This window comes from Anguilla anguilla, chromosome 7 (assembly GCF_013347855.1).
Source record: "Anguilla anguilla isolate fAngAng1 chromosome 7, fAngAng1.pri, whole genome shotgun sequence".
In the NCBI taxonomy this organism is placed as follows: Eukaryota; Metazoa; Chordata; class Actinopteri; order Anguilliformes; family Anguillidae; genus Anguilla; species Anguilla anguilla.
In genome coordinates this window covers 13,518,541-13,543,655 of record NC_049207.1, presented here as the reverse complement: position 1 = coordinate 13,543,655, position 25,115 = coordinate 13,518,541, and the positions used below count along the sequence as shown (strand labels likewise).

General features: G+C 39.6%; 1 protein-coding gene across 2 annotated transcripts in view; it reads left to right on the top strand.

Moving 5' to 3' along the window:
* Positions 1 to 18,835: 18,835 nt before the first annotated feature.
* Positions 18,836 to 25,115, top strand: part of ptn (pleiotrophin) — a 42,960-nt gene continuing 36,680 nt past the window's right edge. The window contains exon 1 of one of the 2 annotated variants that reach the window (XM_035427738.1): positions 18,836 to 19,062. The gene's annotated coding sequence lies outside the window, so the exon portion shown is untranslated. The other variant, XM_035427739.1, reaches the window with a different exon arrangement.

The following is a 25,115-nucleotide window of genomic DNA, read 5'->3' as shown; positions in this document are numbered from 1 at the left end:
TAAAGGAAGTCCTCCAAAGTTTTATCTCAAACTGACATCTTGTTGTCAATTAGGGGGCTTTCCAGAGCAATTGTAGTTTATCTGCACAATGAAAGCATGGTCACTGGCTGAATGAAATTGATAACTCTTAAAACTAAGAGTTAGTATAAGGGGAAATTTATTTTGGTAATCACTTAACACTTGCATTTGATTGTGTTTCAAAGTTAGGGACAAATGTTGATTGAATCCATGATATAAAATCTCAGACAGCAGCACAGCATGTTACTAAAACAGGGGTACGCAATTCCAGGCCTGGACGGCTGGTTTGTGTGCTGGTTTTTGTTCCAACCAATTTCCTTTGTTATCTTAACTTTTCTGACCGCTCTAAAAACTATGCTGGTTCACTTCTCTGTTTGTGCTCAGTAAAATCTTTAGGGTACATTTGCAGTCTGCGGCTGTAGCTAGAGCTTATACAAATGTCAGATATGATTGAGAGCAGAAGTTGGTGCAAATCCCGTGATGGTTGGGCCTTTGTTGTGCACCCCTACACAAAAGGGAATAGAGCAGGGCTGCCCAACCCTGATCTACCGTCCTGTAGGTTTTTATTCCAACCCTAACAAAGCACACCTCATTCAGCTAGAGATCTTGCTGAGCTGCTAATTAGTTGAATCAGGTATGCCATATTAGGGTGGAAATTAAGACATACAGGATGTTAGGACTCCAGGAACAGGGTTGGCCAGCCCTGGAATAGGAATCTCATCAAATCTCAGATAATGTACACACATGCTCACACATACAAACAAACAAACATTGTGAATCTGGTGGCCTGGGATCTGATGTCTGTCTTCATTGACCATGAGCTATAAAGATATAAAGAAAAGAATTGTTCTTGAAGGGTATAATTCCTCTGAGCCCTACGTGCTCTCTCTCTCCCTCTCTCCCTCTCTCTCTCTCTCTCTCTCTCTCTCTCTCTCTCTCTCCCTCTCTCTCTCTCTCTCTCTCTGCATCACTCATGAGGTGACAGATCAGGTCCAGGGACCGCAAAGAGTTGAGTGTGACACTTAGTCTTTTGGGATCTCGGCAATTGGCTCTTTGTATTTGCAGAGTGATATATTGTCACCGACTGGTTATTTCCCCTCTATCAGATTTCAAGTGGTACTGAAAAGCAGCTGAAATTGGCTGTGGCCACATGTAGGTGCAATGGTAACACAATTTATTATCTGTAAACTTGAATACACAAAATGCACAATGCTTCTGTGGCAGTGTAGTACTGCAGGTAATGTAGACATTTTGGATTTTAAAAATAATTCAGAACAACACACAAACAATTCTCAACTGTTTCAATAAATTACCATGTCATCCCACGTGGAACCATAAGAAGTACAATACCACTGGAGTGAAACTAATGCTGACTGGAATTCCTATTCAGCAGAGGTAACAGGAAGAAGACTGAGAAAAGAATATGGGATGGTTTCATGTAGATTTATGGATATTAATTTGGGCCATTCATATAAAGGACAGTGGTGGGTTAGCAATTTGGCACCCATAATGAAAATGTAGTCCATTATGAAAAACTCTTTCCAAGGTTTGTAATGTAGTTGAGGATATGTGCATGTATCCATAGTCTAAAACAAATTGAAAGAAAATTGTCTCTCCTTGCAATGAGTATCCTCTTGCTCTCAAGGCTAAAGCAAATTTCATTTCTAAAATGGAAGCCAATTTTCTACTTTTTACAAATTAATCTTCAATGGGATAATATGATTGAATTGAACCGCAAATGTGGTCAGATCAGAAAGCCAGGATGTCCACAGCAACATGTTTGACTAAAGAAATGACTGTAGCCAGCTAAGGTTTGCTAGCTTCTGCACCTAAATTGCTAATTATATCTCGCTAATAAACATGGACATTTAGTCCTCATTAAACAGTGATGCTGTTAGTGCTTCTTTTCCATGAGTTGGCTGAACATTTCATTTAATTATATTTAATTTCATATTGTGCTGTAAATAACCCACCAAAATATAACAAAATATACAAAAATAATTTATTTTGATGAATTTTATGAACTAATATTTGTTCCTAAACTGCACTGAACTGCATGTTATTTGGAAATGATTGGCTTACTGAATGTGTTCTCAGAAGTGTCTGGATGATGACAAAAGCCCTTTCATTATGTATCGGCATACAAAACAAATCATGTAATAATAGTACACCGAGTGTACTATTCATGAAGTATCGCTGGATTTGAAACAGATTTCAGTATAATGTAAAACAGATTAAATATGACTCAGAAATATCCCTCATCACTTAAGCCCTTGGTGTCATTGAGGAGGCTGGAATGCTCCGGGCCCTGGCATTAGCTCCAGTAAAACCCCCTTAAAAAAAACAGCACAGACTCTCTTCCTTTCATTACCCATCATATAAGTCAGGTTAGTCTCTCCCCCATTCTTCCCCCCCGCCCCCCCCCCCCCCCCCCCCCCCCCCCCCGTGCCTCTCTGGCAGTGATTGTGCGCTGTGAGCTGGCTGAATAGCGCTCTCTCAGGAGAGGGAGGCCGAGCGGCGTGACCGCACTGCTCAATAGCGCTCCCAGCCTCCCACATCACCGCGCCCGCCGCGGTGCCTTTATGCTCGACTCACTTAAAAATGAATTAGAGAACACTGCTCAGGCACACAGCCACGGCCTCTGTTTTAACCTGGCCTCCACTCCGTCCTCAGTGGCGTTGAGCTTGCCACGGCCTGTTGTTGTGGTCAGGAGCCACATCAAAATGATATTCACCACACCCCTCAGTCAATTCCCATGGCTGGGGAAAAAATAGGACGTGCACTGTAATGCTGAAAGTGATAAATACAGCATTGACATTATTTTATTAAGATTATCTGTGATACAAAGGCAATGGGTCAAAGATGGCACCCCAGTAAGGGCCCCAGTCTTTAGCATGGCTCATGATGTAAACACCTATAGGGGCAATTCAGAGATGCGCAATTAGCCAAGATGGTCTTTCAGGAAGTACTCAAAGAAATCCTGCACACATAGGATGTGTAAAGCTCCAAACATGTATGGTTCAAGCCACATACCATACCACCCACTATGCCAGCCTGGTATATTTAACTGAGTTCTGAAATGCTACTAAAATATTGCATGATTTTATTTCACATTATTTATTTTCTCTGGCATGTAGATAAAATCCCAGCAGCACGGTCCCATTCTCTTACCTGTCATATAAGTCTTGTGCCTCATAGGAACAAGATGCTCCATTAAGACCCTCTTGCATTTTCAAAGGATATAAATGGTAAAGAGCAGTTCTGTGCTGTCAGGGAACGGGGCATGGTGTGATTGAGGACAACGGTGTACATTTCTGCTTTGCTACGGTTTCTTGCTGGGCCTGATGAAGAGGTCTGATGGCAGCTCTAAGCAGGGAGCACCTGTATTGGGGTCCAGCCATCAGCACATGCTGACTTCAGTCTTTTTTCAGGGGTTGGGGTGTAGGGCAAGGCAAATAATGGAATAACACACGATCGCTCTGGAAACCGCTCCGCTCTCTCCACCACCTGCTCACAGACAGACAATGGCATGCTTCATGCTTCTGATGTGATCTATGTGCAGCGCCTCAGATTCATTATGTGCAAGTGGGAGTAGTAACACATTCCAGGTAATAGTCCCCACATTACTTGTAACTATTTACAGTTAAATACAGAAGTGTTGGCATAGTCGTGTCATATTGGTTGTTTTTTTTCTCTGTACTACTCAAATTTGTATTTTTGAATCAAACAATGACGTCAGCATTTGTTTCATTTGTTTTTTTAAAACCGATATTGATTACAACAATGCCATTCAATGATTCAAGTCCTCCTATTCCAAGTTAACCTAAGCATTGGGGTATATAAACATCAGTAATTCAAAATTTCACTGGATTCAGGGCCTGTGAATACAGGGAAAGTACATAATCGAATAACCTCTTTTTTCTATATCTCAGGATTCAGTTGTAGCGGGTGGCCTGTCTCTAAAAACTATGCCACAGTCTCAACAGCTTGAACATTCGTTTTTTTTAAGCTACCTTCTAACATTACAATATTTGTTTCCTTTCTTTACAGCAAATTATCCTGGTCTAATTTGAAACCTCTACATTATACATTCAAATGGGAGAAAGTTTTACAGAAGTTGGGGGTTACGCCTGATTGGGATACGGTGAGCAAGAATATTAATTTCTTCAAAAAGTTAATAGTTCATAGAGCCTATGTGACCCTCCCTCAGAAGATTCTAAATGAAGTTCATTTTGAACTTGTCAAGCTTGTACTCTGGGTGCTACAGGGACTTGTATTTAATATTACAACCCCCTTATTCACAGAGGTATTGATGTTGCTAGATGATAGTGGAAGGGAGGTGCACTAGAGCTTACAGCCATCACCACTATGATGGATCATATCATTGCATTAACATTACTTATCACTTGTAGAATTAGAGTGGTCAGACCGTGGTCAAATTATAAAAAACCAGCAGAAACATTCATATAATGTAAGCACAGTCTCCTATAATGTAAACATGGCTTTTCAAACAGACCATGTCATGAGTGTTAGAACTGGCAGGGGTTGGATGAGATGAATACCTGTTTTGGAAATAATGGTGTAAAATCTGGACAGAAAATGAGAAACAATGATGTATTGGAAAGAGTCAAGTAAAATGGTGTAAGCATGTGGGAAGTACCAAGTTTAAAGCTCCACAACAGGAGGAGCTGACAGAATAACAGGAGGGGCTGACAAAATAGGATAAAAAGGAGTGTTTGTCGGAGGGGAATTCAGTGTGTGTTTTTGTGAGTGTCTTGTGGAGTGCTTGGAGAGTGTTTGTATTGATCTGCGCAGACCAGCCCAGGTTCTTGCATGTTATCTTTGAATCACCTGCAATAAATCCAGTTGCATCAAACTCTGTGAAGTGTGTATATTTTGAAGAAGTATTCAACAGTGTGAGGAGAACACCCAGCCCTTCTGGCCCTGACTGGGGCCTGTTTTTACCACATGATTCTTCATAGAATTTTGATTGCATATCGAGAAGAATCTTGAACCCTTAACCTATAGTGCTGTGTGGGGTAGTTACCTTTTGGATATAATTCTTCTGGAAAGAACTACAGCCAGACTCAACAGATCGTCCATAGCAAACCCTCAGGGCCTGGGAGACAGCAACTGGTCTGGCATTGTCATTACTTAATAATAAGATAATAAGAACCTTGTGTAGCTACTATTTCATAAATATTTTTATTTATGGTATTCTTTGGATGGATTGCTTGTATACACATGGAGTGTTGTAACTCCCTGTCCTCCTTTTTTGTCTTTGCGTTGTCCCCCTAGTAAATAGTTCACAATAATTAAAAATAATGATAATAATAACTCTAAAAAACATTCACAGGATTATCATTTATCTGCAATTATTTAGAAATGGAAAACTGTGAGTATCATGGGTTGCTGTATGTCCTTTGGAAGCATTTGTCTTATTTATAAGCAAGACATGCAAAGAGAAGGCACAATTGAGGCATTCTTCAGTATATTCATGGGAACATTCAGAGAATATTTACAAAGTCTCCACCCCTTTTTAGTGTGTCCCACTAAAAGCCCAGATATATAGATGGATGAAGCTATTTTACAGCAGCAAAAGGAAAGTTGCAAGTGGCATAAACAAAAAAAGCGGTCTCCTAGTGAGCAATTGGGTGAATGTAACATGAAAGAAATGCAGGTCCTCCTCTGCTGGACCTTCTGGCTAAGGTCGTAAATAGGCTAATTGATGGAGTTCCTCATTAGGCCCCTGGAAACAAGAGGATTCTGTCCAGCCAGCAGATTATTCAAGGAAGCCCTTCATTTGCTCCTTCCTTCCATACGCATTGGGTATTTAAAGTGAGATGGCTAAACGACGGCCCAAATGCTGTACCGTCATGCCTGACTGATGCGTCCGAGCCACCTGCGTGTGCGCGGAATAATAACTCCCACAGTTATCACGCTAACGGGAGCACATTTAATATACACAGTAAGCCCTCTGATGGGTTTTTATTTCCGCCTCTGCGACACGGTAACAAACGACACTCATTTTTTTTTTTTTTGAGGAGCGCAGCGTGGCCGACTATATCGATGGATCTCGAAATTTTTAAAGCCTCTGAAATTAAACCCTGCGCTTCCTTCAGGGCTAGCCCGGAGAGAGGGGGCTGAAAATAAGAGCGGCCCTTTTTTATGCAATCGATCATCGATCTGGACAGAGGCCCCGTGGTCGCGCGGGGCTCAATACGCTGCGAGGATTTCGATTTTGATAAACAGTGATGTACGAGCAGCGCGGGGAGGGGAAACCAGCAGAGGTAATTGTTTTGCTGGTGTTCATTCTTAATCCATTGGTCCCGTGAAGGTCATGCTTTATTGAGAGCTTGGCAGTACTTTTTATCCATAACCATGTTGTTATGGATAATAGCACTATTGATTATAGCGATCGCCCGGATCAAAATTTTTTTTACGACCTTTCAGAGTAGACCATAAAGACGCAACTCAAGCTGGAAATGAATTCATCCACTCAAGGTGATATAAAACGTGTCCCTCTTACTGTGAAAAATAAAGGTACCAGTTGTTCTGTTTGTAAGGATATCACTTAATAGCCTAACTCAGACTCTGAACACAACAGAAAGGCTCAGCTCTGGCTGTTTTTAGTAAGCGACAAAAACGAAGCCCCTCTCACTATAATTCAAAATCCTTAACTTTCTATGGCATTCCAGGCTTTCATTTCCTCAGAAATGTAAAATTTATGTCCTCACCACCCTTAAAGAAATGGTCTCCAAATTTCCAGTAGGATAAATCATGTCAGTTAATGTACGGAAAGCAGTGATGCACTGAAAAGGACTGTATTGAAAAAAAATTTTTTTGGTAGAAGGTCATTGTGGAGGGTTATGAAGTTTTTGTCTTGATTTGAATTTGTGCTGCACCTGTCTAAAATGTATGGCATAAACACCCTCTGCCTCTTGTCATGAAACGTTTATTCAAGTGCATACGAAAAGCCAGTACCAAATATTATTTGAATATCCATTCGCTCGTGTTATGTGTTATATCCATTATCACTTTCCTCCTCTCTGAGTTATGAGTCATAACATTTCGGTGATGGAGTGCACAGCCTGCCATGTTTAATTGATTGCAGTCAGGTTTTGTGACGGTGCGCTTTGTGGTGGTAAAGGTTAAAGCAGCTTAGGCTCGCCGGACCCAAAGCAGCTCTTGCGAACCTCATTAGAGCTCAGTGCAGGCCCTCAGCCATGGACACGGCTCATCTGTATGCTAACCGAGACAAACGCAGACCTGGGAGTGTCAGGAAGTTCTCTCCATCCGGCTCGCTTTAATTGCTCCTCCGTACGTATGTACTCTGGACTGCCACTGTGTTGATGTACTCGACACCGCTGGCTCTGGAGCAAAAGCGGGAATCAGTCATGAAGAAATGATGGATGAATTGCAATTAAGACAAAAAAAAAACTCTGACGAAAGGAGACGGGGGGATCTTCTCCAAGGTGCTTTTGTGCTCCTCGTTTCCCAGCATTCAGCTCTGTCACTCCAACTGTCATGTTTACGCCACACCAGACCCCAGCTCTCATTACCAAACAATTAATGTTCTTTCCAGCTCTCCACCACAGCACTGGATTAAATAAAATAAATACATACATTATTTTGTTCCTTTCAATGAAACTAGGGATTAAATTATTTGTCCCCTGATTTTGTTTGATGGTACAATAAGCGAGATCTTTGTGAGCCTCATTGGCTGGGAATGTCAAATTCCTTGTTGCCATAGAAATTGTCATGAGCATTGCTTGCTCATTGCAAAGCCTCACTGTTGAAAATAGTGAATGATACCCAAAATGAGCGCTTATGATTTTAAACTCTTTGTTACAAAAAAGCTTTAATTCCTTATATGTCATAATTATTGTATATTGTGAGATTATGTTAGTGTTACACATAAGATAATAGTTGTAATTCTGGCCAAGTTTTGAAAATGAAGTCAACTCATTAAGCACATTTAAAAACAACTGGCATTGACCAAATGACAGTACAGATTAAATTAATACATTAATAAAAAGAGTGTGCACAAAGGACAGAATGCAAAACTGAAGACAAAAGACAAAACATGGAACAATACACCAAAATGCAAAGGACCGTATGTAGATTTAAATGCATGGGAGTGAGGAGAGGTTTTCAGGTGGGAAATCCCATCCTGAAAACAAGCATAAAACATCCAAGTAATTTCAAAGCAAATTTTCTTTTGGATGATTATAGTCTGGTGGAAGAACATTGTCCTGTGGGATCACTTGACACCACAACAGGTGGCCATTTGCCTGGTATGACATGAGCAGCTTGGTTCTGGTTTGTGTAATTAGACCTTGTGACCTGTCATCATATTTTTGTCTACAGTTAGTCCTCTACACAGTTTACACATACATACATACATGCTTAACCCCTGACCTGACAGACAAAACATAATTCACATGACATGACCTTACAAAAGGCTAGACAAAAATACAATTCATTTTATTTCCAAGCTTAATTCTGGGTACACACCAGTTGGATGTTTAAGTAAATGTTGTTCAGTTATGGTGTTCATGATCCACTAATGGATTATTTTTGAATATATTAAGTATATTAGGTAAACTCTGACTGATTGATTAATTGAGCATGCTACTGGCTTTAATTTATTTTCCATTGATTTTTACCCCAGCTACCTCCTTCATGGTCTACTAATCAGTGAATGTGAATGAAAGCCCAGTATTATTATAGAGGCATTGATGTCCAGTTTGATCCAGGATTCATTTAGAGAGGGCCAAATTGGTCTGCTACTTTTTTAGGGGGTCATTTTCAAATGTTGGGGGGTCACAATAAAAAAATGAAGAGATAAATACTTGGGAAGTATGAAATATTGAAATGCTTCTGCTCCTACAAAAACATACAGATTTGCAGAATATTTGGTATACACTCCCCATAGGCCGAAGATCATCAAAAATGCAATACAGAATTTTGTTATGTTAAAATGAATAAATAAGGAACCAGTAAAATTGATGTGGGCGTGACTTGTCAAATAATGCTCATAACTTTTGAATGTAAAGTCAGTTCATCATGAAAATGGCTATACATTTTCAGTACATGCGCTTCTGCAGGGAAAAATCTAAAAATAACGTCATAACGCATGAAATAAATGACCAAGTAACTTGAAATTGTATGTCATGCATTTGCCAAAGGTTCAGACAGCAGATTCATGATTGAAGACAGCATGACTGGAATCAGCCTCCTTTTAAAGGCCCTGCCCAGGTGCAGCCAATTACCTTAATTGGTACCTGGGGAAAAGGACAGGTAAGAAAAAAGGGAGACAAAGGCTTTCATAATGGCATGTGCCCCCACCAGAACTGGAAGAGAGTAACAGTGCACAATCTGTTTATTGCTAAAGAACACTAATGGCAAGTGTCATAAAGGGATTACAGAACCATATGTCCAAACATTCAAACATTGCACATTGGTTCAGATGAGAAATTAGAGGCTTGCAGTTGGAGGAAACCTCTAAAGCCTTGTGTCAATTTTTAAATATTATTTTGAGAATAAAACAAATATTTGGAGCTCCACTATGATGCAAGCAACATTTTGTCTTGGATCAATATGCTTTCAGCAGCCGAGAGACAATGCTGGATCAATGCTGCTTTTTAAAAATAATATATATATTTTTTTAAACAATAATAACAAATGGTTGCACACTATCATTGGCAATATTTCAAGCTTTTTGAAAAAAAATGTCTGCACACTGTGTTCGACTGATGCACAAATTGCAGAGTGCTAACTGACAAGACAGGACAAGTTTCTTCAAGCAGAGTTCATGTAAGCCTTAAAGACAATACTTGTGGGCATAAATTGATTTTCTGATATGCTAGTGCCATTTAAAAATGGGACAGACTTAAATTGTCAAGGAAAGACATGGATTTAGGGAGTTTAAACGCCTTCTTTGTGACCTCACCTCTCCCCACTTTTCTTTTTGGTTCTTTCTTTTGGCCACTCTTTCTGTCTTCTGCTTCGCTCCTTTTTTCTTTTCCCTTTCCCCCTCATCCTCTCCTTTCCCCATCCTTATATTCATCTCTTTCCATTCAAATCTTTTAGCTATAATCAAATCATCTCTGTATGTCAGACAGGACAGGATAATGAAGCAGACATTGACTTTTCTCCTCGTATCTTGAAAAATTATTTTCCTATGAATAAAAATATATACTCTTTAAAGGAATATATTACTTCTTAGAGCTTCCTTTTTCTGCTTTAAAATGGCTGGTGTGGAGGCATTTGAGGTTTCATAGTTCAAAGCGAATAAAATAAAAAAATAAAAAAACACTTCATGCAACTCCAAAGCTTGTGCAGTGACGTTATGTCTCCAGAGTGTATACGTGTGTATATTACGTTATGAAAAGAGTTTTGTCTTATTTTTGGTTGAAACTTTTCACATTCAATCTGAGGCCAGTGTGCTCAAGGAAAGAAGCAAGATATAAAGTGAACAAAATCTGTATCCATATGTGCATCCTCTGGGTGTATATATACAAACTGCCTTGGAGTTACTTAAAGTGTGTTCTTTTTTTATTTTATTTTTTCCTTTAAACTATGAAACCACAAAGGTCCCTAAACCAGCCATTGTAAAGCTAGCCGGGCATCAGAAACTTCTGCAGGTATCTAAAATATCCTTCATCGCACACAATCAAGAACTTGGCCAACTGAAAACATACACTAAAATTGGAAAAATACCAACAACAAAAAAAACCTCTGAAAAGTGAATTATTTTTTTAATCTTCCCAGAACTCAGTACTGGGACCACTCTTTTTTCAGACTTCATTACTAGGGTCACAGATTCGAATTTTGGGCCACAGTGCTGGGGAATGCAAAATATCAAGAGGAAAATCACAAGAAACTTTGAGCCTAAGCAGCGATGCAAAACAAATTCACTACTGAGATGAATAATCACATCAGTTGTGTCAGGGCAAGTGATTCACTTCAATTAAACTCAGATCAGTAGGGCTGCATTTCAAAAAGAGTAAATGCATTATCAAGTGGCAAAGTAAAATTTAATTTTAATAACAAAGCAAATGGCTAAGTTTGTAGCTGAGGCCATGGAAGCTTGCTGAAACTATGTTAAATGTTTGCATCAGAGAGTTGGAGACAGTTTAGCCTGGGAGAGCAGCAGTGTGGAATGGTAAAAATAAATGTTCTCAAATATGTTTCATCGATTTATTTGATGTATAGTATTGTCAAAGATATTTGATATGTATGAAACATTTGATGGCATGGCCGGTCCCTACGCTCTGAAATCAAACCCCAGCAGTGCCAATGCCAAATCTGGACCTGAAGAATGATGGATAATCGGCGATAACATCTCCCAGGGTTAAGGAGGGTTCAATCAGCTGGAATCTGCTTCTCTCTGCACCTCAATTGTCTCTTGTGGTCTTCTTACTAAAGCTGCACAGGAAGTGTCCTTCCTCTCATATTCGTGTGAGCTTGGCTTGTGGGCTGCAGTGTGAAAAGAAGCAGCTGGTGACATCACATGCTTTGGAGGAGAGTGTGTGCTTGTCCACATTTTCCCACATTGGTAGTGGGGACTGCAGCCTAAGCCCAGATGTGACCCATATGCTTGGGAATTCAAAATTGTGGAGAAAATGGGTGGGAGGCATAATATGTATTATTAAAATATTGCAACCCATTCTCATATGGACAATATACAGTGTATGGTCACTTTCAGAATTTGTTACCTGTATTTTTCAATGAACTGCGGTAAAATGTGTTTAGACACACTCTCCTGTTATAGTGTTGTAGGTTCAAATCAGTCATGGCAGTGTTAAAACTATTACTACTATATTTGTTTATATAATATTAATATTATTGTGCCTATATTCATATTCCTACATCATCATAAACTGTGATGTTCAGTCTTTCACTCAGGAATTACAGAAAACAGACTAATTTGGTGAGTATATCAATAGCATCATATAAAACATTACACCATAGACATGTTACAGTATAAAATGGAAAATTGATCTGATAATGTTTTCAGCATTTAACTGCTACTTTAAATATGAAATTCTGCATTTGAATGGAGAAAATCATTAAAAATTCTTCTTAGAATAACCAGGCATGACAAGGTATATCGAAATAAGAAATAGGATTTATTTCTGCAGAAAGCGTTTGACACTTACACACAACAAGATGGACAAACCCAAACTGAAGAAAACAGAGGCAGTCCCTGATTTTAATAAAAAAAAGTATTTTACCAATAACATACATATTTCTATGTCTGGTTGGTACAGAAAATGGTTAATACATTAGCATGTAAGATCTAACAAAGTGAAAGATTGGCTTTGTCTGGTCATATAGCGTGAATACTGAATAAGCACATAGTGACCTCTTAGTCTTCAACGTTACATAAACAAGCTTTAAATCAGTAATAATTTTTTGTCTTTATCTGTCAGTTGCTTTCAGAGTCCTGGGCAGCATGGGGTCATAGCTTGGCAGGATGGCAGGGGGGGAGGATAAGGAGAAAGACCAAGCATACCTGCTTGGATGTCTAGAAATGTAATAAGGAATAGACAGAATAGACAGAAAGAACACACACATGCACAGACACACGTACATGCCATATTTCTGACTTATTTGTTGTCCTTGGGAGATTTGGTACCTGGAGAAGGAGGGGCCCTGCTGCAAGGCATAGGAATTTAGTATTGTGCAGACATCTATGCTAGAGAAAACTCTCCTCTCTTCAAAAGTATATAGACATATATTGCAAATTAAACTAATTATTGTTGCTTCAGTCTAATTGATATATACTCTTTATTAGGTACACATATCTAGTACTGGGTAGGACCCCCTTTTGTCTCCAGAATAGCCTGGATTCTTCGCAGCATGAATCCAGCAAGGTTCTGGAAACATTCCTTAGGGATTTTGGTCCATGCTGACTCAATAGCATTGTGCAGTTTCTGCATATTTTTCAGCCACACATTCATGCTATAAACCTCCCATTCCATCTCAGCCCGAAGGTGCTTGATTGGGTACAGATCCAGAGACTGTACAGGCCATTAGAATAAACTGAAGACACTGTCATATTCATGGAACAAGCTTGAGATAATTTTGTGACATGGTGCATTATCCTGCTAGATGCATCCATTTGTGAAAGGATAGACCTAATAAGGGACTTAATGTGTGCCAAAAAAACACACACCATTACACCGCCACCACCATGCAGGATGGATCCATGGATTCATGCTGGTTGCACCAAATTCCGACCCTACCATCTGCATGTTGCGACAGAAATTGATATTTGTCAGACTGAAATATTTTTCCAGTCTTCAAATCGTCCAGTTTTGGTGATCAAATGCCCAATGTAGCCTCATCTTCCTGTTCTTAGCTGGCAGTAGTGGGACCTGCAAAGGTCTTTGATTCTTCCCCATCCACTCCAAGGTTTGATGCAGTGTGCACTTGGAAATGTCTTTCTGCACACCAATGTTGTAAGCCACTGTTATTTCAGCATTTGTGGCCTTTCAGCTAGCTTGAATGAATTTTCCCATTCTCCTCTGGCCACTCTTGTTTACAAGGGGGGTTTTGCACATAGAACTGCTGCTCACTGGATGGTTTTGTTTATTGCTCCATTCTCTGTATTCTCTAGAAACTGTAGGGTGAGAAATTCCCAGGAGCGCAGCTGTTTCAGCAACCACATCTGGCACCAACAATACCATGGGTGAAAGTTACTTACATTAGTGTCTTGCATGTTTATAATGTTTGGTTCTTCAGCATGGCACTATGCTTTATATATTGAGTTACAGCCACACGATTTACTGTTTGGAAAAGCAGGCTATTTGTGTTGATGAGGAGTACCTATTAAAGTGGCCACTAAGTGTATATCTGAATATAGCCAGCAGAATATAGTATGAAGCAAAAATAACAACATATTGGCATGCACTGGAAAACACATTTGGAGTGCCTCAATGTATTCAAATGCATTATTCAATGTACTACAGTGCTTATTTAAATTTAATGGTAGTATATTTCAGTTGCATAAAGGAGCCCAGATATGTCACAGGAACATTACCAAAATGTTCCAGGAGAAATAGGATTTTCTCAAATGTTTTTTGAGAATTAAGCTTCATATTAATCATGATGATCTCTGGTACATGAGTCTTTGCTTTTATTAGCTCTAACATTGACAAATATTAATATTCAACCAAGTTCATGACTTATTAATATATATCTCTTGCTTCTTGTGAAATGAAATGTGTGTAATGAGATTTCTTTCATTACTTCATGTTGAATTAATGACAGCCATAAAACCGGAAAAGAAAAGCACATTACAATTGAATATGTCTATTTGAAATTGAAAGGCATTAAAAAGGCTTTAAACCGTCTATTGCCCTTCATCATGTTCAACTTCTGAGATGTGCAAGTCCAATCTGAAAAAAATAAAAAATAAACTAAACACAAATAAACAAAATGAGTCACACTTTTCCCAAAATGCAAATGGATAGACTGAGACATTCCGGCAAGTAGTTTCCCCATGAGAAGATTAATCAAGTGCTATTCTGCGTTCTACATGCCTTTGGAAATCACTGGATAATGAAGCTGTTGTTTTTCACTGAACTCACACAGGCTTATTTCAAAGTGTTGGCAGAGTGAGTGCATTATAGGATTCTGATGACATGCTGTTTGTGAGGTGTGTTCTACTTTGTGAGATCCTGTCACCCGTCCTCCGCCTGTGTCGTGCACTCCCTGCACCCCAGGCGATCTTAGAACATGCTTAGCCACACGCAGGACTCCAGCACTCTCAGTCCCACCCCAGCCCTCTTAAATCAAACCTGGGCCGCCACGCACCTTGATGACTCAGAGAGACATGCAATCACCCACCGGAGATCGCAGCGCAGATTGCCTGTACAGATTGGGATCACTTTCGTCTTTATTGATTGGTTTCCATTCCTTGCACTCACACTGCCCTGTTCTTCTTTTTCTCCCTCCCACTCTAGTCTTTCTTCTTCATCCCTCACTTTTCTCACTCTCTTGCCTCAATTCAGTTGTTCATTTTAAAATCATTTTTCCGGGCATGGAGATGAGCAAAATTCTGTTGGGTATTTCGCAGAGGTAAAAATTATAATCAATATTGTTAGCGGTCAGTTAACAGAATTCATCATCAGATCAGATCACCATCTCCTTTTATAGCTCTTTCCTTTAATTTTGTGAGAAGATGAAGTAACACTCCCTATCTCACTTTCTCCCCCCCCCCTCCCGCCTTATCATCCTTTCCTCTCTTTCCCTGTCTCATCTCCTCTCTCTTCTCTCTTTCATTTCTTACTTCCTTTCCTCCTGGGCTTATCCTTCTCTCCCAGATGTGCTAACAGATGTGCAGTGTTTGTGGGGGAATTTTTAAGTGGGCTATAAATCATTGGCTTGTGGCAGCCCATTTTAGATGGAACGTTGATTCATACCAAGTGCGAGGTGCTGGTCCGGGTTACTTTTGCTATTTGTCATGGTGTTGATGTACTTTGAGTCAAGCCTGTATGTTAATTGCTGATATAGAATTAGATTGATCGAATCAGCCCATGTAATTATTGAATAATCATTTATATCGTAAAATAATTATTATGTTTAAGTTTTTAAATTGCTCACAGGTACTTGCCAGTAATGACATTTTATTAAATATTTAGAAGAAGAAGAGTTTTTGGTTTCCCCGTTATAGTTCACAATGGCACCTAATGTTCATTCATATTGCATCACATCTCTTGGATGAGCCCAAGCAAATAAAACTAGTAAAGTAATAAACTACAACACAGGTCACACTGATGCTTTTAATTTCACTTCCATTTCAGCTATGCTAATTAACACATGTCAATGCCTTTGACTCACTCCACTTACTGAGCAAGTGTTAATATAATGTCAGCAGTCTACTTGACAAAAAAAACAACATTGTTAATCTGCCTAGCAAGTTGTTGCACGATTACTGAACATGAAATAAAACAAATAAAAAGAAAAGCAAGTAGCCATGTTGACATTTACGGTTTGTGCCTCCAGTAATCACAATGATGTAATCACTGTCTCAGTGCAGGCAATACGATGTGTGTCTAGCCAATAAGAGTTGGCTAGATCCTTTTTGCGATCAATGATTGTGGGAGCAGATTAGGTTGCAAGTACCCAAAGTAGGTGTACATTTAAGGACTTAAAACCCTTGAATCCCCACTCCTTTCTCCAGATGAGTGGTAAGCATAAAGTAGATCAGAGGGCACAGCAACGAGAAATTAATTGGTTAGGTTGTTTCTGATTGTGAATAAGTGAAAGAAATTATATAGGTTTTCTATACAAAAACTCTCCAAAAGGCTACTTTTTGACTGAAGTCCACATATTCAGTGTGCTGCTTGCCACCATTGATAGAATTAGTTAATTTGATGCTGGAAGTTACATTCCTTTCTTGAGAGATTTGTTGCACCATTTTGGACGTTTTGAACACTTGGAGAGAGGTTTTTGAGGAATTTCGTGCTTTGTTCTGTTTGCTTCAAAAAAGCAGGAGAAAAAAGAAAGAAACACAAAATATTCCAAGAGATTAATTAATTGCTTTTTTTCTGGCTTCCAAACCAAAACTAAATCAAATAAAAACACACACACATACTCGTATGTACAGGCACATACACACTATATAATGTCACCTGTATATTATACACACAGTGTATATGTTTTGTGTTTGTAATTTTCAAAAGCAATATTATTTCCATTGAAAAATTACTGAGCTGGATACTGTAGCCAATTCTAAGGATGGATTTGGTGTGTCAGGTTTCACTGTGTAAGATTTCAATCATGGCTTCTCCAGGCACAAACCTCGGCTGCTCGGCTGAACGCTGGGGTTAATATGGAGAGTGAACCATTTTGCTGTGTTCATGGGAGCTAAAAATAATGATGTCAACTGTGAAGTAGCCTCTGACAGACTTTCTCAAAATGTTTGAGCATTTTCTGTGTTCTTGTGGAATAACTGTAATAACAGAATGATTCAATGTGTAAATGTTGAATAAAAAACCATAATGAAGGAATGAGTGAGAATATATGGCAATATTTTAACCTCAGGCAGATAATATATTATGTTCTGGACAGGGTTTATTAGGAATAGTTTTGAAGGTTTTCCCAAAACATTCACCGAATCAAACTTCTGAGAAGAGTTTTCGGTTTCTAAAATTGTGAAATACACAGCATAGTAAATAATACATTTTGTGTGTTATTAGGATGACATTTTTTATTAGCATGACAAGTGTGTTTTGAAGACACAGTGCATCAACAAGTATTTCATTTCTTTAAAAATTAACTGCCCACAAGCTTTAAACCCTAATTAGGAAGAATTCCTAGTCCTGATGTACTGAGGAAGGTTCTGGCATTTTCTCCCTCTAAACCCCAATCAAATGTGGATGGAACAATGGCCCAAATCAATGCAGGTGATTATGTGATCCTGGTAATAATATTTAGGCCCTACATAATTAAACTGAATAACTGCTTAGCAGAAACTTAGAATTTTTGGGGATTCAAACCCCTCCAGGAACTCCCTTTTATACATGATGCTCAGCTGAAGTTTGAGAGGAAGCGTGGATTGACAGATGGATGTGGCAATAAAGAAAGCAGCAGATGGATAAAGTGAATTATTCATGAGAAGAATGTGAGTAGGGAAAGCAGGGTACGAACATCTCTACCATGACACATGAGTCATAATGACAAGTGACCATTACAGGGGCTATTTTACTGATTGATGGGAAGTTTTCAAACAACTCTGCTCTCAGCGTGATTTGTATGAGTTTTACAGGCCACTCTACAGCAAAGTCCTGTTTTTCAAGAGCCCTTTTCACTTCCAGTAATGCATCTTCCCAGAACATGTGGAGACAAACATTCTGTATGTGCCCCCCAACACACACACCCACACACACACATAGAAGTCCAGAGACACAGATGTACATACACACACCAAACATCAGGTTCTAACTGCCTTGGCCTTTATTCTTAATTTGCAACAAACGTGTGAATTGAACTTCCCGGGACGTGTTTTTAATGTCGTCCACTAAAGACTTCCATTAATTAGTAGAATCAGAAGAAAGCAGAGTGTGGCGTAAGTAAATGAAAAATAACGGTTGCTGGATTTATTTTCCTTTTCAGGGACATGCTGAATTGTGGGTCTATTGAGTTTGGCCACGGATGAGTGACAACATGTTGATGTCAACGTCATGCATGACCTGGGTGCAGGACTAATGGCACATGCATATTGATTTAGTGATCTGTGTACAGTCAGACGTCATTTGTCAAAGTAGCCATTGCCTACTATAGTAACAAGGCCTTATTTAATGTGATCTGTAGCCATGGAGCATAAGTATATTATTTGTAACTTATACTGCTTTAGTGAATTGTACAGAAATTAAAATGGGTAAAAAGAAATAGATTTGTTACAAGCATGTGATTTTTTTTTGTAGGTCATTTCTCAATGAACTTTTCCTATGCATGAATCATACAGAATGACATAACGCATAACTATGCAAACTAATCCAAATGCTGTACAGATCGGCTGGTGCCTATACTATAGGCTTTCCCCACCTGTCTCTTTTCTACTTCTAGCTTTTTACCCTTGTGTTTTTCCCTGCTGCACATCTTTCCAAACCTTGCTCCATCTCTTCCCTCTTTCCCCTCCTGCTCAATGCATTGCCCCCCCCCCCCCCCCCCCCCCCCAAGGTCCCATTCCTCCCCTCTGCCTGTGCACTTCTCCCCTGCTGAGCGGGGTGTCCCTGGAGTGACCTTGTGATAATGAGCTTCTGATCACGAGTCAGGAAAAGAGCTTTCAGCACACAGTGTCTTCACCACACACACACACGCACACACATACACACAAAACAGACACTGTGCACCCAGCCCCGTGGAACAGCACGGCAGACAGAGAGCAAGAGGCTAAGAGAGAGTGAGTGATACTGGGACTGTAAGAGAAACTGCAACAGAGGTGGCTTCTGAAGGAAGATAGAGACAGACGAGAGAAGAGAACTACTGCAAGTGCGGAATCACTTCTGGACTCCCTTGCCCAGAGTAAGTACCGTGTGTGGAGTGGGAAAGTAGAGGGAACTTGCGCCGCACTGTCTCACTACAGCTTCACAGAGACGAGCGCAGGCAGCCGATTTCAGCGCCACGATAGACCGTCGCAAAAAACCTACGGGCAGAGATCATTAGTACGAAAGAGAGGAGCAGGAGGAGGAGTGCAGTAAGTGTTTGGGAAAACTGACCCTTTCAGTTGGTGCTACTCTTCTCATTGATCTACAAGTGTTTGTGACACGTTCCCTCCTGGGTATATCTCCCAAGGTATAATCTGTTGTGAGAGGTACAGGGACAGAAAAATAATCCATACTACAGGATGAAATATGTAAACTATGTCCCCTCCTGGGATAATTGCATCAACATTATGGCTGACACTACTCATCATTTAGAAATGAAATGTGAACTTATTTACTGGCTCTCCAGAAAATGTACTGTATAGTTACTTACTCTACGGCACTGCAATGCCAATTAGCTTTTGGTTATGCAACCCTGATAATTTTGATGCTAGGACATGAGACTCCCACCATTCAGTTGAGCTTCACAGCCTGAATTGCAACAATACAAGCTGGTATTTTGGGGCCAAGCTTCATACAAGTGCCATTTAATTTATTTCTTTCTGAACTCGTAATTAATAATTGTTTAGGGACAGGTGGGCGAGTTTTTGTATGTAATCAGATTTAATCTGTCGCACAATGACCCACAGCAAAACTTTTGAGTTTTGTTTGCTTGAAGACGAGGAGAAATTATTTAAAAAAAACACGAAACAACCACAGCACCAACAAGCGTGCCATTGTTGTATGTGCCCCTAGTAAGGGGGACCCTAAATCCCAAGATGGCACTGCCACATGGATTTTAATAGTGATGACATTAGCAGCACATGTACTTCCAGATTTGCCAGCTGTGTACCTAACAGATTTGCCATAATCTAGCCTATATTGTGATCAATGCATGGTGTTCTAACAATCTTGGAAGATATTCAGATTCTGCACGGTCATTGCGAAATCAATGGTAGAGGTACTCCCTCAAGGGGCCCCTCTTGTTGGAACTTTGATGATAGAATTTGGGTTTTGGGTTGTGTAACAGCCAGTACGATATGCCTATGCGATTTAGGAAATGATTTTTTCTTTCATAGGCTACATAGCCTACCCCCTGACTACAATAAACATTGAGCTATTTATAAATGTTTACAGATGGCTGCTTAAGCACCAGAAGCATGTGTTTTAGAAGAACAATATGGAGACTTGACTAACAAACTGCTGACTGAAAACATTAAGTTCATACTTGTTTTGCAGTAGCCTAGAATAATTGTGCAATTTGATGTAGCCTAATTGACCCTAACATTGTAGACGGTAGGCTACTACACGTGAAATAGCATGTATTGAAAACGTCTTTTTCATTTTTAACTGGCAGTAGAACTAGTAATACAGCAAACTGATTTCTTAGACCCACATCCTTCTGGATTTATTCCATTAAAGGGGCAAGTCAAGCAGGTTGTGTTTCACTATTGATGTGTCCTTTAGGAAAACAATGAAAAATGACAATGAATTAACCAGAGACAAACCTGATATTTTTGTCACTTTATTGAAATGTGGAGAATATCATTATCTACTCTTCTATGATGGAATAGTTATTCATTCACTGAGCAAGGCAGGCTTATGATTGAATGCTAACTTTAATGTAATGCAACTACACACTTAGCGTAATACAGAGAAAAATAATTAGAAACAGTGGCTCAGAAGGGTCAGAAGCTCTCAAAACTGATCAAGTGACTCCACTGACATAGCTGCCTCAGTTAGGTGTGTTTCTTATGGTAAGCCAGTTGAACGGAGAGCATTCTAATATCAAACTCAAAATGAATTGTTTGTGAACCTATAGATTACCGAGGTGAAACTAGGTAACTATGACAATTTTACTTGCGTATTTGCTTGCTGATTGGCTAAGTACATATAGCATTCATAAGCTCACTGCTTCATTGCTAGCTTTTAAAGTTTACTGGTTGTACAAGCCTGCTTAATGCAATGCACAACAGTCATATCACATCATAAACATGCACTACGGGGCATAATGACTACTGACATGTCAAAGCTGTTGGAAGAACAATTTCTGCTAGGCTAAATATTTTCTGAGTAAATGAGCAAAATGCAAAAACTGTTACATTGTAGGTTAACTCATGTAGTGAAAATACCCAAATGGCATTTTACTCAGTAAGTCTATCCTCACTGTGCCACGTGGGGATAGACTTGTTGTTTCATTGCTTATTAATGTCTGTGAGTAAACAATACAAGTCAAACTTAGGCTTGCTTGAAACCAGGAGATAAATTATCAAAATGATATGTGTTTTGGGTTTAACGAGTACAAACATAAAAAACACTATCTATTCGTAAATGTACTTAAGTGGGTGAAAAAAAGTTTTTATGTTTTTTATTTTATTTATTTTTTAATATGCAGAGTCTAATGGAGAGACCCTGAACTAGCAGGTCAGTTAGAGGACAGATACGCAGAATGCATTTTTACTCCCATGCTTAAAATGTGATGCTTTACAAATGTGCACCTGTTCTAAGGAATATTTCTAAAATAATTGAGTCATAGCGCCCCCCTAAACTGGCTCCGCACCCCCTGTCCTAATACCCAAGCCTCACCACTGGTTGTATTGTATCAGAACTAGAAGATCAAATTAATAACTATCCCTAAAGTTTCACTGTATTTATTACAAAAGACTATGCTAAAGACTAAGACTAAGTGTATGCAGCATTGTCTCATAGTATCGCAATAGCTCCGGTGTTCACATATTTTGTGGTGGAATATCTTATTATAGCAAAGTGGATATCAAAACATATTCTCCAATGCCCTATAACCTTGTACTGCCTTAAACCATGTCATTTTGATAGCAGCAACGACAATATGATTCCTCGTTCCCCAAACATGTGCTCACAAAGACAATTATCTGTGTGCACTTGAATTAAATTTTTTAAACTTTATTTTTGGAAGTCCCCCAACGAGACAGCATTCTTTTTGACAGGACACTGTTATTGCAATATGTGCCTGCGTGTGCATAGTGTGCATGTGTGTTGCAAAGGGGGAAGAAGGAGGCATTTTCCCTGAGAGCGGTATAATTTGGGTCAGGCCTGACTAGAATAAGAAACCAAGGGGACCTGTATTGTCACATTGCTTAGGTTGAGAAAACCTTGCAGTTTTGTTGCCATAGTTATTTCCACCCCTTATACAACAACTCAACTCCAACCAACAGTCTCCCATTGCAACAGCATTCCGGCTGGGTACAAAAGACCCCTCTGCACATTGCCGCATCAACTGAGATGGGAACAATGGAATTTCTTTAGAATCAATGCACGGTGGACCTCAATTTGACAGCACATATGAGAGATTAGAAACTTAGCAATTAAGTGGAGAACTGAACCGCAAAGTAATCCATCATTGGGGTGAAATCTTTATAAATGGTGTGGTTAGTGAATCTGCAAAACAATAATTTGTACAAACAATGTATACTTTTACTACAAGAGTTTGCTGCAGTATATTCATGTGAGCAATTAAAGTGAGCTGATTCCTACACTTGAGGTGCATGTTGAGATTTTTTATCTTAAAAAATTGTTTTGAATTTGCCAGGAACATTGGTTTGAAAACAACTGGGAACAAATGGCTATTTATTTGTCAGCTGGGCAGTTATAGAGGAGGCTGCTTTTCAAGGGTGTTTTGTGTCTGTGGATGCTTATTAAAGTGTAAAAACCATATGCATATGAAATTAAACTGAACAGAAGCGTGGACACAAAATCTCGGTCCAAAACAAACTGTCCAAGCGAGCGTGGTCATGTGACTGGCCCAAACACAGTCAGACAAACAGCAAAAGCAAACCAGAGAGAGAGAGAGAGAGACAGAGAGAGAGAGAGGGAGCGAGAGAGGCCAGTAGTAGGGGGCAGGAGGAAGTGAAAGGCCCTCAAAGCTGCCAATTCTGAGCCCAGAAAGGGAGAGAGAGAGAGAGAGAGAGAGGTTGCACAAAGACTTCCACATTGAATCGCTGGTTTATTCTTGAGGGGGACATGTTGACCTTTCACATGTGAGAGGAATAGAAAGACTGAGCTGAGGGCCTCTTTTTGATGGATCAGTGCCAGAGGACAGGATTGCCAGGAGATTGGAGCACACATGAGGGCACTGATGCCAGAGGAACAGGTGGTCATAAGGGACAGGGCGAACAGCAATGATTGCAATAGATTCCACACTTTTAATTTTGTAGCTGACTGCTTCCAACTTGTTGCCATTTCAAGATAAGACTATAATTAACATGTATGAATTAATGTCCTGGAAGAAAGTTCCAATGAAAAACAGCTATTGACCAGGATTATTTTAACTATAGATAAAGATAAGCCAAAATAAATAAATAAATAAAAATAAATAATAATAATAATAATAATAATAATAAAGCTGAACAATACAGGTATTATGTTAAATTGTGTGCTCAAAAAATATTATTATTTTTTATTAATTCAATTGTTAAAAGAAAAATCATTTTAAAAAGTAATAATATAATTTCCAAATGTTGGGTGTTAAAATGATTGGTACCACTGTACTAAGTAACTTTTCAAAAATAAAACTTAATGTTGCAAAGATCCATCTTCCAGTGTTTTATGAGATTGGTGCACACATGGGGGGATTTTTAACCATTCCCCCATGAATAATATTTCAAGATTGTTCAGATCCTTTGGACTCTTTTTATGGAATTCAATTCAGAGATGCCCAATGCAACAGTAATTATGTGGTTAGTTAACCATTTCATGGTTGTTTTTAAGGTATGTTTGAGATGATTCACTTGTAGTCAGATCCATTTGTGACCAAGTTTGAGCTTCCTTTTCCTCAACCCTGTAATACTTGAGTACAGCAAGCTTGACCTTCTTCCTGTTGTGCATGTTCTTCTTGTGCATGTTGTCTTCTTGGTATCACTTCACAGACTCAGAACCAGAGTGGACTTATTTTGAATGTTGCTGTCAGCCAGAACACTTCCATCTCCCAGCTAGTTCCCAGCAAAGAGCAACATCTGCTACTTGGTCAGGCACACTTTCTTTGCCTTAGATCTTAACATTTCATGTGGGTTTCCTCGCATAGTTAAAAGGAATGCTGGTAGGCTAATTGAAGAATCTAAATAGGCCCATAGGTGTGTGTGAGTGAATGGTCAGTGAATGGTGTGTGTGCTTTGTGATAGATTAGCGACCTTTCCAGGGTGTATTCCTGCCTCTCGCCCAATGCATGCTGGGATAGGCTCCAGCACCCGCCAGGATGAGCGAGTATAGATAATGGATAGATGGATGGATGGACCATATGTACTAGGTTGTTAGCTAAAATGTTTTTGTTCATGGGTCAAAAGCCCCAGGACCCATAGACCCAAAACAACCGCCTAACAACAAATGTCCACCACCATTTTTCACCATGACGGCCTTTTCAACATCAACCTCCTTTGTCTCATGCCAAACCCATCACCTGTGTGGTGGGTTTGGCATGACTTTGATTTTTGATTGCTTTCTACCACAGCACCTCATTGAAACTTCAATTGGAACTGGGAACCAAGCATTATCATAGGATTATTATGAAATTGTCTAGGGATGAACTGTGTTGTTTATTTTTTTTTCTCCAGGAGTTTTGGAGCTCACCGAAGCTATTGCAAGCAGAGGGAACACTGTTGCATTCTTCTTTTAATGTTAGACATATATCAGTTCCATAGTTGCAGAGCTCCACTGTTCCACTGAGCCTTGGCCTTTGTGCTTAAAGACACATGCAGCAGGAAGCACCTGTACCTGCAGAACAACAGGATCTAAAGTGGCACCAGGGGGACACATGGAAGCTCAGTGCCAGGCTCACTATGGACCCCTTGCTTTAATGAGATGGGGTACTGAAGGAGTTTGGTGGGGGGGGGGGGGGGGGGGGGGTCCTTCAACAAAAAAGTAGTGAGATTTACTGCTGGAATGGTCTGTGGTAATGACTTGACTTTCACTGGGGAGATCCCAGCTATTCCAAACACACCGTCAGTTTGGCTGCTGTTTTAA